A 12710-nucleotide genomic window follows, 5' to 3' on the forward strand; every position below is an offset into this window, starting at 1 on the left:
TCTCTCTCTCTCTCTCTCTCTCTCTCTCTCTATCTATCTATCTACCTATCTTTCTATCTACATTACATATATTACATATGATATAATATATTATACTGTATATATAATTTATATATTATACTATATATATATATATATATATATATATATATATATATATATAAAGAGAGAGAGAGAGAGAGAGGGAGAGAAAGAGGAGAGAGAGACAATGGTGACTAACAGACACATATAGATATCTATATATCTATCTATACATATGTGTGTGTGTGTGTGTGTGTGTGTGCGTATGCGCGTGCGCGTGCGCGTGTGTATATGTGAGGCAGTGATTATAATGGCAGGGTTGCTCCAGCTGTTGTTATGTTGTTATTGCTGCTATTGCTATTGAGCAAATCCAGTCAATTGTAGTCAGGCTACACACACACACACACATTTATTTGAAGTTGTACCAGTTGCACATAGTTTTCTTTGTTGACTCAGTCTACATGACCACAAAAAAAACCCACCACTTTACTACAGTTGATGACCTCATAACAGGGAGGATATCTGTCGAAAAGCAACAGTAAAAATTCTATCAGTAACTCTTACAACAATATCTGAATTTTCTATGACAAAAAAAAGTATTCTATTTGTTTCATTATGAAAAGAGTGTGTGCGTAGCCAGGTAGCAACCTGCTTTGCGTGCAGGTATGCACTTTAATGAAACTCTTATCAGTATTTTTCAGTAAACAGAAATGGATTTTATTCAAGGCCAAAGTTTTGTGGGTTGCAAATTGTTGTTTCACATTCTGAATCCTATGTATAGTGTCACACTATGTATATGTCTCACAAAAAATTCAGTCTTCAACTCTTTGTGTGTGTGTGTGTGTATGAGGTCACTGTTAGTGCTACTGGTAACATGTAACCCAGCACACTCTGTCACGCAGTCATGCTGTCAGTGACTAAACTGAGAAACCCTGTCAAGTCTGCTTGGTAAGGCAGATGGCATTTATTGGACATCCAGCAGGAGAGAAAACAAAATCTGTCAACAGATGGATGAACTCAGTAGAGTCAACAGCCATCCAACAAGTGGGAGTAAGAAATCCCCTAGTCTTTGTAGAGACATTTTTCTTGAAGGAAATCTCTTGTGTAACACCAGCAAGTTTGTGTCCAGTAATGTAGATCAGTTCTTCTTTCATGGCAAATGCATTCCCTGTTTACAGAATGGGATTGGCCTGGGGAAAGTCGTTTCTTCATTTTAAAAAGCTTCAGGTACCAGCATCAACTTGATAATTAACACCTCTATTATGTGTTGCTTCCTGTGGCTGGTGGTAACCAACAAAGGCAAAACATTTAATGAAAAATTCCATGATGGAGTGAAGGAATGTGTTATTGTGGGTGGTAACTCTCTGACCACTTACTGCAAGAGGTGCCCATCTTTGTCACATCTTTAATTGTGCAAAAGACTAAAAAGCCACAACAAGTAGGTTGTATATGTATATATATATATATATATCATGTAATAGCTGGCATGTGAAAAGTACCTTTTAAGTGTTGGGCCTCACAGAGGCAATGACAAATGACCGAGACCTTAAGAAGAAAAAAAAAAGGACTCATAAGATTGTAAAGGCCTAGACAGGCTGATCATAGCTTGATCAGGGTCAGCCTTGGGCTAAAAAATAATGACAGTAACAACACTATCGAACCACTCGTTTGTGACAGTTGCCCTTAAAATGCAGCCCTTTTATTTGATAATTACAAAGACTCTATTTTCAACACTTGAATATGTTTATTCTTTAAGATGGCAGTGGAACTTTGAGAGACTACAACCAAAGCATCATTCTTTTAGAGTTCTGATTGTTGGAGCCAGAACCAATTACTATAATTTGAATAATAAAAATGATTTCTTTTCTTGGCACAAGGTCCCAAAACTTTCAGATGGGTTCACCACACAACTTCTTTTGCCACAGCCACAAAGCTGAGAAAGGTTTGCTTTCCTTCTCTGCTAAAAGAAGCTGGCAGAATCATTAGAATGTCGGGCGAAATGCTTAGCATTTTTCCTCCATCTTCACCTTCCATCCTTTCGGGGTCAATAAAACAAGTACTAGTCAGGTGCTGGGGTCAATTTAATCAACTTACCTCTTCCACCCAAATTGTTGGCCTTGTGTCAAAATTTGAAACCACCGCCACTGCCACCACCACTTTACTCGCATCTCTATCTTAGTAGAAACTAATGGATTAAGAAATCAAACTACACAAACAAATGGCAGCTAAAACAGTTAAGAAATTAAATAACACTAACATATTTTTATATATATATTATATATTATACATACATATTAACATTTGACAGTATACTTACATATATACATACATCTATACATTGATCTAAAACAACAGGAATACTAAAGAAAGGCCGGAATTTAAGAGAAGAGAAAAACCAAAAGGTCTTATGCTACTCATTTAAAAATTTCTGATTAGAACCTATTATTATTACCTCCACATTTGAAACTATTTTAAATGGTGAATTTCTGAACTTTGGTTTTGTATTAGATAAGGATAAACTATTTCTTATTGTTACTAAATTTTCTACAGCCACCTTCACATTCCATGACCACCACTGGGATCAATCACGTACCGGACAAGGATTCTGGATTATTTTTCCAGTTTTTTTACTTAACTTTTGAGAGTATTTTTTTAGTATTCTTATTTGTGAGAGCACTTGAGTTTATTTCAGATATTCTTATTTTAAAAATCATCTCTGGCTAATCGCTGAGAGGATGTTGGTGTTGCCTTGGCAGAGATTTGCGCTCTCTAGGTGTTCTTGTTGTTGTTGTTGTTGTTATTATTATTATTATTATTATTATTATTATTATTATTATTATTATTATTATTATTATTATTATTATTATTATTATTATTATTATTATTATTAGTAGTATTATTATTTAAGGTGGTGAGCTGGCAGAATCATTAGCACACTGGATGAAATGCTTAGCAGAATTTTGCTTGTTGCTATGTTCTGAGTTCAAATTCCGCCAAGGTCGACTTTGTCTTTCATCCTATTGGGGGTCGATAAATTAAGTACCAGTTGAGTACTGGGGGTCGATGTGATTGACTGTTTCCCTCCTCACAAAATCCAGGCCTTCTGCCTATAGTAGAAAGGATTACTATGGCCAGGAAGGGCAGGATGCTTTTCTTTGCCTGGTGGCCTTAGTAAAAGAGATTGTGTGGTGGACCAGGTTGAAAGGGCTGAAAACATATACTTACCTCTTTGGCCAATCCCTCAACTTTTTCAAATTTCACTTGAAAAGGAAAGTGAAGCTGGAGAGGGAAGTTCTGCCCCTCTCCAGCAATTTTGTTAAAAGGAGGGTGAATTTTGCAAGAATGGCCCGAGTGAATGGGCCTTCTCTAAGCATGTGCCTGTAGACAAAGCAGAAAGGGCACTTACCCTAGTGATCAGGACTGTTGTGGACATGTGGGGGTTTTCCTGATCAGTTCTAGGAGGTTTCCCTCTTTTGGGGAATCTTGTTATATTCGATTAATGTTATTGTTTTTCATTGTTTGCATGACTTCCATGTAACCCCATATTGTATTTGTCCTGTTTCGTCCATAATGTTTTTTTTTTGTAAGCCCTTAATGAAGAAATCATCATCATCATCATCATCATTACAGAAAGTTTCTAACCCTTGCCATCAGGTTTTTTTTTGTCTTTCTCCAACTAAGAGGTTAATTTCAATTCATTTAGAATTTTCTCCCGTACATCATTCAATACATCTCCCCTCAACAGATTTACCGAAATTCACGCCCTTGGCTCGCTTTGGTTCTTCACCGTCATTACTTATATTTGTTTATTTTATTTTAAAAGCATGAATTGTCAGGATGGTCTAGTGGTCTGCAGTGCCAGACTCAAGCAGTAATTGTTTAGCCACAGTGTAGGCTTTTCTGGTTTACGAATGTGGGCGTGGGTTCGAATCCTACTTCTGACAAGCGCTTTCTTTTTTTTTTTTACTGGCGATGCTCCAGTATAGCCACAACCTTTGGGCTGAAACAGACAAGAATAAACAACAGTGACTGAAATTAGAGATAGACATTTCCGATAACCTTGTGTTTTACAAAATGTGGATTCTCGTGTCTTTATTCTCTCTCAGATATAATCTTTATATTCGAACGCGTTCGCTCTGTTTCAAATCTAAACGCGGATTTGCCGCTCAATTCTAAAATAACATTTTTGATTTGTTTCTCAATAAATTTTTGAAAGAATTTGACACGCAAGATAAAACAAAGTTACTTCCCTTGCCCTACTAAAACTATTACAATAAAAGAGTAATGTCCCTTGAAATTTACCATAAAACCGATTGGTTTTTATGAAATATAATTTCATAAATATAGTTTTATTTAACAAGCATTGATACTTGAAAGGAACCATAATAATGTTGTTATCTGTAACAAATGCAACCAGAAAAGATATCATTATGCCGTAAAATGTTTGGTCGGCCTCAGGTCATTGGATTTGGGGGCCACATGCAAGGGTGATGACCAAGGAATGCTTGATCGGCAAACAATACTCAAGGCCTCCATATTGTCGAATTTGGCCTTGTGATTGCAAGTTTGTCTGGTGATAGACGACGTTCGCGGCTGTGCACTGGTGGTGGGGGGTGGAGATGTTGTGTGTCACCCCGTGGTGGGCTGTCGGCTTGGAGAATGTCGGAGTGGTGAGATCGGGGCGACTAACAAGAAGATCCGAGAATTCATTCTTGGTCTGCGAGATGGTTGCTATGCGGGGGCGGCGGCTGTGCAGATGTTGCAAGAGGCACGGAAGCGTGTGTATTGTTGTCGAGGAGTCATCTCCCCTGCAAATCCACCAAAAGCAAATGGGCTCAAAGAAAGTCTGCACCGATTATGGGCTGATAGACATCGGCGATGATGAATGCCCGCGTGTATTTTCATAGGCCGATGTTGAGGGAAAGGGTGTGACGACCGTATGCCTCGATTGTGGACCCGTTGGCGACTGTTAAAGGTTGGCTACACTTTCCGTGACGGAGGTCCTTTGCCGACGCCGGGATGACGCTGATTTCTGCTCCTGTGTCGATGAGGAACCTGCGTCTGGAGCTGCGATCGCGGACATAGAGGAGCATTTGGTCATGTCTGCCGGCCACCAGGGTGTTCAATGGCGGCCGGCCCTGGAGTTTCCCTGGTTCACTGGTGAAGGGGTCCTGAAGCTACATGGTTGTTTACATTTTGTCGCCTTTTTACCAAACTTTGCATGGTAGAAGCACAGGCCATCATGCTTAACCCTACCCGTCTCAGAACCGACCCTATTACATTGACCAGGACACAACTGGTACAAAGCCGAGCCTGTGATGGTGAATAATAATTAAGGATCTGATGGGATCCCCTCCATAAAGACTGGCTATTCCACAAGACAACATCCCTACTCCTTAAAGTAACATGGAATAACTTTACAACAATAATGACAATAAATAAAATAACGTGAAATAAAATAAATAAGAAAAATTATAATCACAAAACCAAATCAAAAATACACCAAAATTTTGTTTGCAGAAGACAAGATCGAAATTTCGAGAAGTCTTCAAGTCTGAGATAAATTTCATTTCGATATATCTCAGTTTATCAGACACCCACACATTTGCCAGGGGCAGAAGAGAGTGAAAAGACAAGAAATGGTAATTTCCACAGAGAGAAATTTAAGGATATGCAGCTAAATAAATCATTTCCAATGCTGCGGCAATTGGCATGCAACGTGGAATAATTTTCAAGAGAATTAGATTCGGGATGCTTAAGTTAATGTGGGTGTAGCAAAAGTAGCGATGTTGGCGTCGATTTGGAGCGATTTACAAAAGCCAAACAAACAAAACCCTCAAACCTCTCCAGATATAATATATTTTATATATACACACACACATACAAAGATATATACGTGTATATGCATGCATAGATGTGTGTGTGTGTATGTATGTATGTATGCATTTATTTATGTATGTACATATGTATGTATGTTGATATCTTTGTATGTGAGTGTGGGCGGAGGCGCAATGGCCCAATGGTTAGGGCAGCGGACGTAGGATCGAGGTTTCGATTCCCAGACCGGGTGTTGTGAGTGTTTATTGAGCGAAAACACCTAAAGCTCCACGAGGCTCCGGCAGAGGATGGTGACGAACCCTGCTGTACTCTTTCACCACAACTTTCTCTCACTCTTTCTTCCTGTTTCTGTTGTACCCGTATTTCGAAGGGCCAGCTTCGTCACACTCTGTGTCATGCTGAATCTTCCCGAGAACTACGTTAAGGGTACACGTGTCTGTGGAGTGCTCAGCCGTTTGCACGTTAATTTCACGAGCAGACCCCAGAGCTATACGGTCGTTACATAGACGACTGTATGGGCGCCATCTCCCTCTCCCGAGAACAACTCTACCACTTCATCTCTTTCCTCTCTCTAGGAAGTTAACCATTGACCTCCCCTCCCACTCTCTCACCATATCCGCCTTCTTCAAACCCACAGATTCCCACCTCTACCTCAACTTCTCCTCCTCCCATCCCTTCCACACCAAACGGGCCATCCCTTACTCCCAGTTCCTCCGCCTCCAACGCTCGTGCAGCCGGGACCAGGATTTCGAGACCCAGTCCTGGTACTTTGCCCCTCAACCCTTGTCCAAACCGCCCTTGCCCGCGTTCGTCTAATCGATCACACCACAGCCCTCCCTCCTTCCCCACACAAATCCCCTAAACGCACCTCCTTTCCCCTCCTTTTCTACCCCTGGATCCAACCAGCACACCCTCCACATTAGAAACTCCTTCTCCTGCACCTCTTCAAGCCTTATCTATTGCATAAGATGTCATCTCTGTAATAAACTCTACGTAGGTCAGACGGGCCGCCGGCGGGCCGACCGGTTCACCGAACATCTAAAAGACGTTCGGCGAGGCACGAACATCTCCGTCGCCCGTCATTTCCGCTTGGCCAACAACTCTCCCTCTAATATCTCTGATTCTGGCTTCGCCCTGCACCACGGATCCACACACTCGCGATTCCACCTGGAACAGCGTTACATTTTCACTCTGCAAACACAAATTCCTTTCAGACCCAACACAACCCCCTCCTCTTAACGACTGTCATTCCAGGTGCCTTTATATTAAGCATTTGCGAAGAGTAACCATGCCAAGTACAAAAATTCGGAAGAACTGTCAGATTTTCAAAGAGGTCGTATTGTTGGGCAATCTGAGGCTGGTCTTAGCCAGCGAAAATTTGCCAAAAATCTTCAGATTCCTCTTGCTACTGTTAATGGAATTATAGTGCAATTCAAAAGCCAAGGAAAAGAATCAACAGATTCTCGTCCCGGCCGACCTGGGCCCTCGGAAAGGAAGCTTCGCTGTTTGAAGAGAATTGTGGAAAACGAACCCCGTTCGAAGGCTTCTGACATTGGAAAACAGCTAGAAGTTAGTCCAAGAACGTGTGTTACATATCCGTATAAGCTTGGGTATTATGAACGAGCAGCTAGAAGAAAACCTCTCCAATTAATATCAAATAAAAGATTTTTTTTAAAATCAAAGGTGTCTATTTACTTCCTGCATGTCTGTGTATATGCGACTCCTCTCGAGAACACTTTTTTAAACAACATTCTGAAGGCACTTCCTCTCCCTCTTCATCCAAAAAAGAAAAAAGAAAAATGGAAAGAAAAGAAAGAAACATTGAAATCTCTGCAACATCAACAGCTTCACTGGCCCCAAACACAATGCCGAGTTGCATAGCACCAACAAGAAGCGCAGAGAAATACGATTGTCTCTCTCTGGCCAAGTCCACGTCGCTCGGCTCTCGGATAAAGCTATCACCAGAACCGACAGGCGAACACAAAGATACTGAACGGTAGCAAGAATGCAACTTGTCCACAGTGTCATAGGATCTGTGGCTCAGCACATCATCGCTCGGTCGATGACCTGAGTGGCAAATAACGACTGCTCGATCAGAGTAAACCTAGGGCTATACGACAACAGAAATAATATCTGCAACTTATCGTAGTATCAAAGGTCATACTTCTATGATAAATTACATGGATCTAAAATTTGAATTTATTGATAATCTTGTGTCACTGTATTCAGTATAAATATATTGAGAGATGTTTCACTATGTTCTAATCAAGAAATACAGATCACAAATCCATTTATAACCTTATCTCAACGCTAACTTCATCCCCTCGGTATTCTCGAGCTGGAAGTCGTTGTACGCATTCAGATTTAGCCCCGATTAGAATTGTCATAAATTTCTTCGCTTGCGGGGATTCAGCTTGATTATTCTGATCTAAGAAATGGTTAAAGGTTGTTAATATTTCTAATTATTGTCCAAATCCATTTACGTTTTCATCCGGTGGAAAAGAAAAGACTAAAATAATAATACCAGAGTAAGCTTCACATTGTCTCCTGAGTGTATATCTAATGAGTTAATATAGATTGCTTGGAATCCGCCGGGAGCAGCCGAACATGTGTTCTGTCTTCAGGTAATATTGGCTGACTTTGGCAATTTGAGACAAAATGATGTGTACAATGCAACACGAAGAAGAGAACTTTAGAACTAGAGGAAAATTGGAAGGAGAAAAAAAGATTAAAAATTGGAAGGGGAAAAAAACAAAAACAAAACAAAACCAAAAAAAAGTCGAAAGGAATATTAAATCGTTCATAATTTATTCATAGGTTTCTCTTGAATGTGTAGGTGATCCATTTTAGTTAGCTTGAGAGAGAGAGAGGGGGGGGAGAAAGAATTAGATAGATAGGTAGATAGATGGATGGATGGATATATATATAGAGATAGATAGATAAATAGTTAGATAAAGAGAAGAGAGAGAGAGAGAGAGAGAGAGAGAGAGAGAGAGAGAGAGAGAGAGAGAGAGAGAGAGAGAGAGAGAGAGAAATGAATAGATAGACAGATAGAAAAGTAGACAGGGATAGAGAGATAGACGGATACATAGCTAGATGGATAGATAGATAGCTAGATAGATTGATAGATGATAGATACGTAAGTCGGTAGGTAAGTAGGTAGATAGGTAGAGATGGATAGATAGATAGATAGATAGATAGATAGATAGATAGATAGAGATGGATAGATAGATAGAGATGGATAGATAGATAGATAGATAGATAGATAGATAGATAAACAGACAAAGGAATACAGAGATACACATAGATAGATACACATAGATAATTAGACAGATAGGTAGGTAGGTAGAAGAGAAAAATACAAGCAATTTCTATGAAAGAGAGAGGGGGGTCGAGAGAGGTGGAGGAAGAAAACCTTGTCAAATTTTGAAGATGAAGGCAAGATTGTGACATATTACGTGATGCGTTTTAGCATTTTGACAAAACAATATTCAAAGAATATCCAAACTTCTCATTTGTTCCTTTTTAATTGTGAATATAAATTTTGTTTTTCTACTTGGCAAATACTTGCCAAATGAATTGTCATCGTTGTTGTTATTGTTGTTGTTTGTGTGATTGGCAGTAAGTTCCCACCATTCACTGACTGGTATTGTGTACGTTAGAAAGGAAATCCAGGTCTCTTGGGATATTTACCAGCGTTAATCAGCTTAAGGGAAACGCAACAAAGCATGGCAGGGTTGCCATATGACGACATATTTTGCTGCTTTAGATATATATACATATATGCACTTATATATATATATATATATATATATATATATATATATATACAATATATAATATATATATATATATATTATATATATATATACAATATATATATATATATATATATATATATATATATATATATATATATATATATATATATATACAATATATAATATAATATATATATATATATATACAATATATAATATATATATATATATATTTATATATATAATATATATATATATACAATATATATATATATATATATATATATATATATATATATATATATATATATATATATATATATATATATATATATATATATATATATATATATATATATATACGTATATGCATATGTGTGCGTGTATATACATATATATGTATATATATATATATGCACGTATATATATCTATATTGATAGATGTTTACTCACAGATGCACACAAAAGCACATACATGCACACACGCGCTCGCATTTTGTTTACAACAAGCATCTTGCCAATAATATTACCAACAACTCTAAGATATCTGGCGCCAATGTATAGACTTCCATAAATTTAGAGATTAAAGGCACAGCCACCGATCTTAAAATAGAAGACAGAGCTGAATATTTGCTGCCACCCACACCTTTCAACTTTAAGGATCATAAACCTCCCTTTCTTAATAACTCTTAATACAGATTTGCTAATCCGGCTAAATCTTACACAGGAAAAGTTAATGAGCACATTTTAGAGTCTAATATATAAAACGAAGCTTTAAAAAAACACGTTAAGCAATCATCTAATGAGACCCCAGAACATCGAGTGGTTCAGTAATACATATGACAGACCTAGATGTAGGTTTACTGAGTTCGATATCATGAGCCACACCCCCGCCCCACTGCCACCTCTCCCGTCTACCACCGTTTCCCTCAATAACAAAGCATTCGAACTGCAATTTGGCAGGTTCGTTAGAATGCAGGGTTTCAAGTTAATCTTAAATTGCTTTCACATGTGATGGACACTGTCCCTTTCTCCAGGCTCAATGAATATAAAACCCGTCTTTTCCATTGGGGACAAGCATATATCTTCCTCAAGAATAGAAGCCACCTTCCTTTTTTTTTTATTACAACCAAGTAGTTTCTAAAGCCAAGTCACACACACACACGTATGTATACATGCATATGTTAATGAGTATATGTATGCATGTATGTACATACAAGAGTTTGCTTGAAAGAACTAAAAAAAAAAATGGAAAATAGAGAAAGCTTCTAACAATGCAGAAAGTTTTACAAAATCCTTTATATTTCCGGCGCAAAGGCCCCCTCCTCAGAAGGAAACAGCCCAAGAAATGTCTAGTTACATCGATTTCATTATTTCATTTAAACTGCTCGGTGTTTTGGGTTAGCAGTAAGCTGACCTTTGCCCATTGGTGTCTCGTTTTTTTATTTTTTCATTTTCTTTTTAATATTATTCAATCTGCTCATCTCTTTTTGAGATGGTAAGGTGCAGCCGAAGGGCGGGTTGGCTGTTATTTTTAGCCTATCCAGCAACACCATAGACGCAATCTTGTCGACTCATTGTACACTGCAGGCGGCTGACGGTTTATTTCTGATAAAATTGTTTTTCTTTATAGTTTTGTTACTTTATTGCAAACTCAAAACGATTGAGATTACGTTTGAACCACAAGTCTTCAAAGAATTTAACTGAAAAAAAAAAAGGAAAAAAAGAGAGAAAATGGAAAACAAGATTTTTTTTGTTGTTTTTGCCGAGAAAAGTTGATTTGGAAATTTAATTTTAAAATTGAAATAGAAAAAACAAAAAAGTGTTTCATTCTTTAATTTTATTGTCTTTCGATTTCATTTATAATTTTTGAAATTTACTGTAAATATTTCGATTCCTAATAGAATTATTTGTTTTCACAGCATATACACACATATATATAAAAGCAAATACTAAAAAAAATCATTAAAAAATACCAAAAATACAAGGGATGTTCACAGTGAATACACACGCACACACATAAATATGCAAACATATGTAGTCTTGAATGTATTTACACACACACGCATACACACGAATATACGCACACATACACGCACACACACGCACACACATGCACGTACGCACAAACCTACACGAATGGCTACAGGTTTTAAACTACACGATGAAATAAGAAGAAAATTAACTCGATAATGGCGGTGCTCCAGCATGACCACAGCCTCTGGCTGGAACCAATAGACGAACGAAATAATAATCAACTGTGACTTATTTACAAAACACAGTTCAGAATTTCAAAGCAAAACGCGCGAAGGCAACAGTCTTTTGATTTCTCTGCGACGATGTTCTTGCGCCATTGAACTGGAAACATCCTGGAGAAGATTGACCACGTGATCTTTAAAATGGCATCCTGCATTTTATGGCAACGGAGACTCTGCAAATTCCTGAAACCACGTTTAATTTTCTAAGTTGAAGTCAAACATGATTGGTGTTCGGTATAACTCTGACAATGTTGTTTAGTCCCTGGTCAACCTGGATGGAACAGAACCGTGACTTTTCAAAAATGCCCATCCCACCGTTTTCTAGATCAGTGATTACATTGTCCGGTGTATTTTTATTGTTGTTATTGTTTAACCCCAGGTTCGTCCGGTGTTGCAAGTCGATGATCAAAGACGTTCCAACCCGAGAGAATATCTGAGTGCATCATGGCTGAAAAAAAAAGAAACGACCTTTATCTTTTACTCGTTTCGGTAACTGAACTGCGGTCATGCTGGAGCAAACAAATCGACCCCAGTACTTATTTTTGTATCGGTCCCTATTTGCCGGACGGCAAAAGTTTAAAAAAATTCCACTTTGAAACGGACATTTTTTACAATTTTCCATGCAAAGTTTGCCGTATTTTTTTAAAACTTGATCTCTAGTAGAGAGAGAGAGAGAGAGAGAGAGAGAGAGAGAGAGAGAGAGAGAGAGAGAGAGAGAGAGACAGACAGACAGACAGACAGACAGACAGAGACACAGAGAGAGAGACAGACAGACAGAGACAGAGAGAGAGAGGGGGGAGAGGGGGGAGAGAGGGGGAGAGAGAGGGGGGGG

This window comes from Octopus bimaculoides, chromosome 18 (assembly GCF_046866305.1).
Source record: "Octopus bimaculoides isolate indiv1 chromosome 18, ASM4686630v1, whole genome shotgun sequence".
Lineage (NCBI taxonomy): Eukaryota > Metazoa > Mollusca > Cephalopoda > Octopoda > Octopodidae > Octopus > Octopus bimaculoides.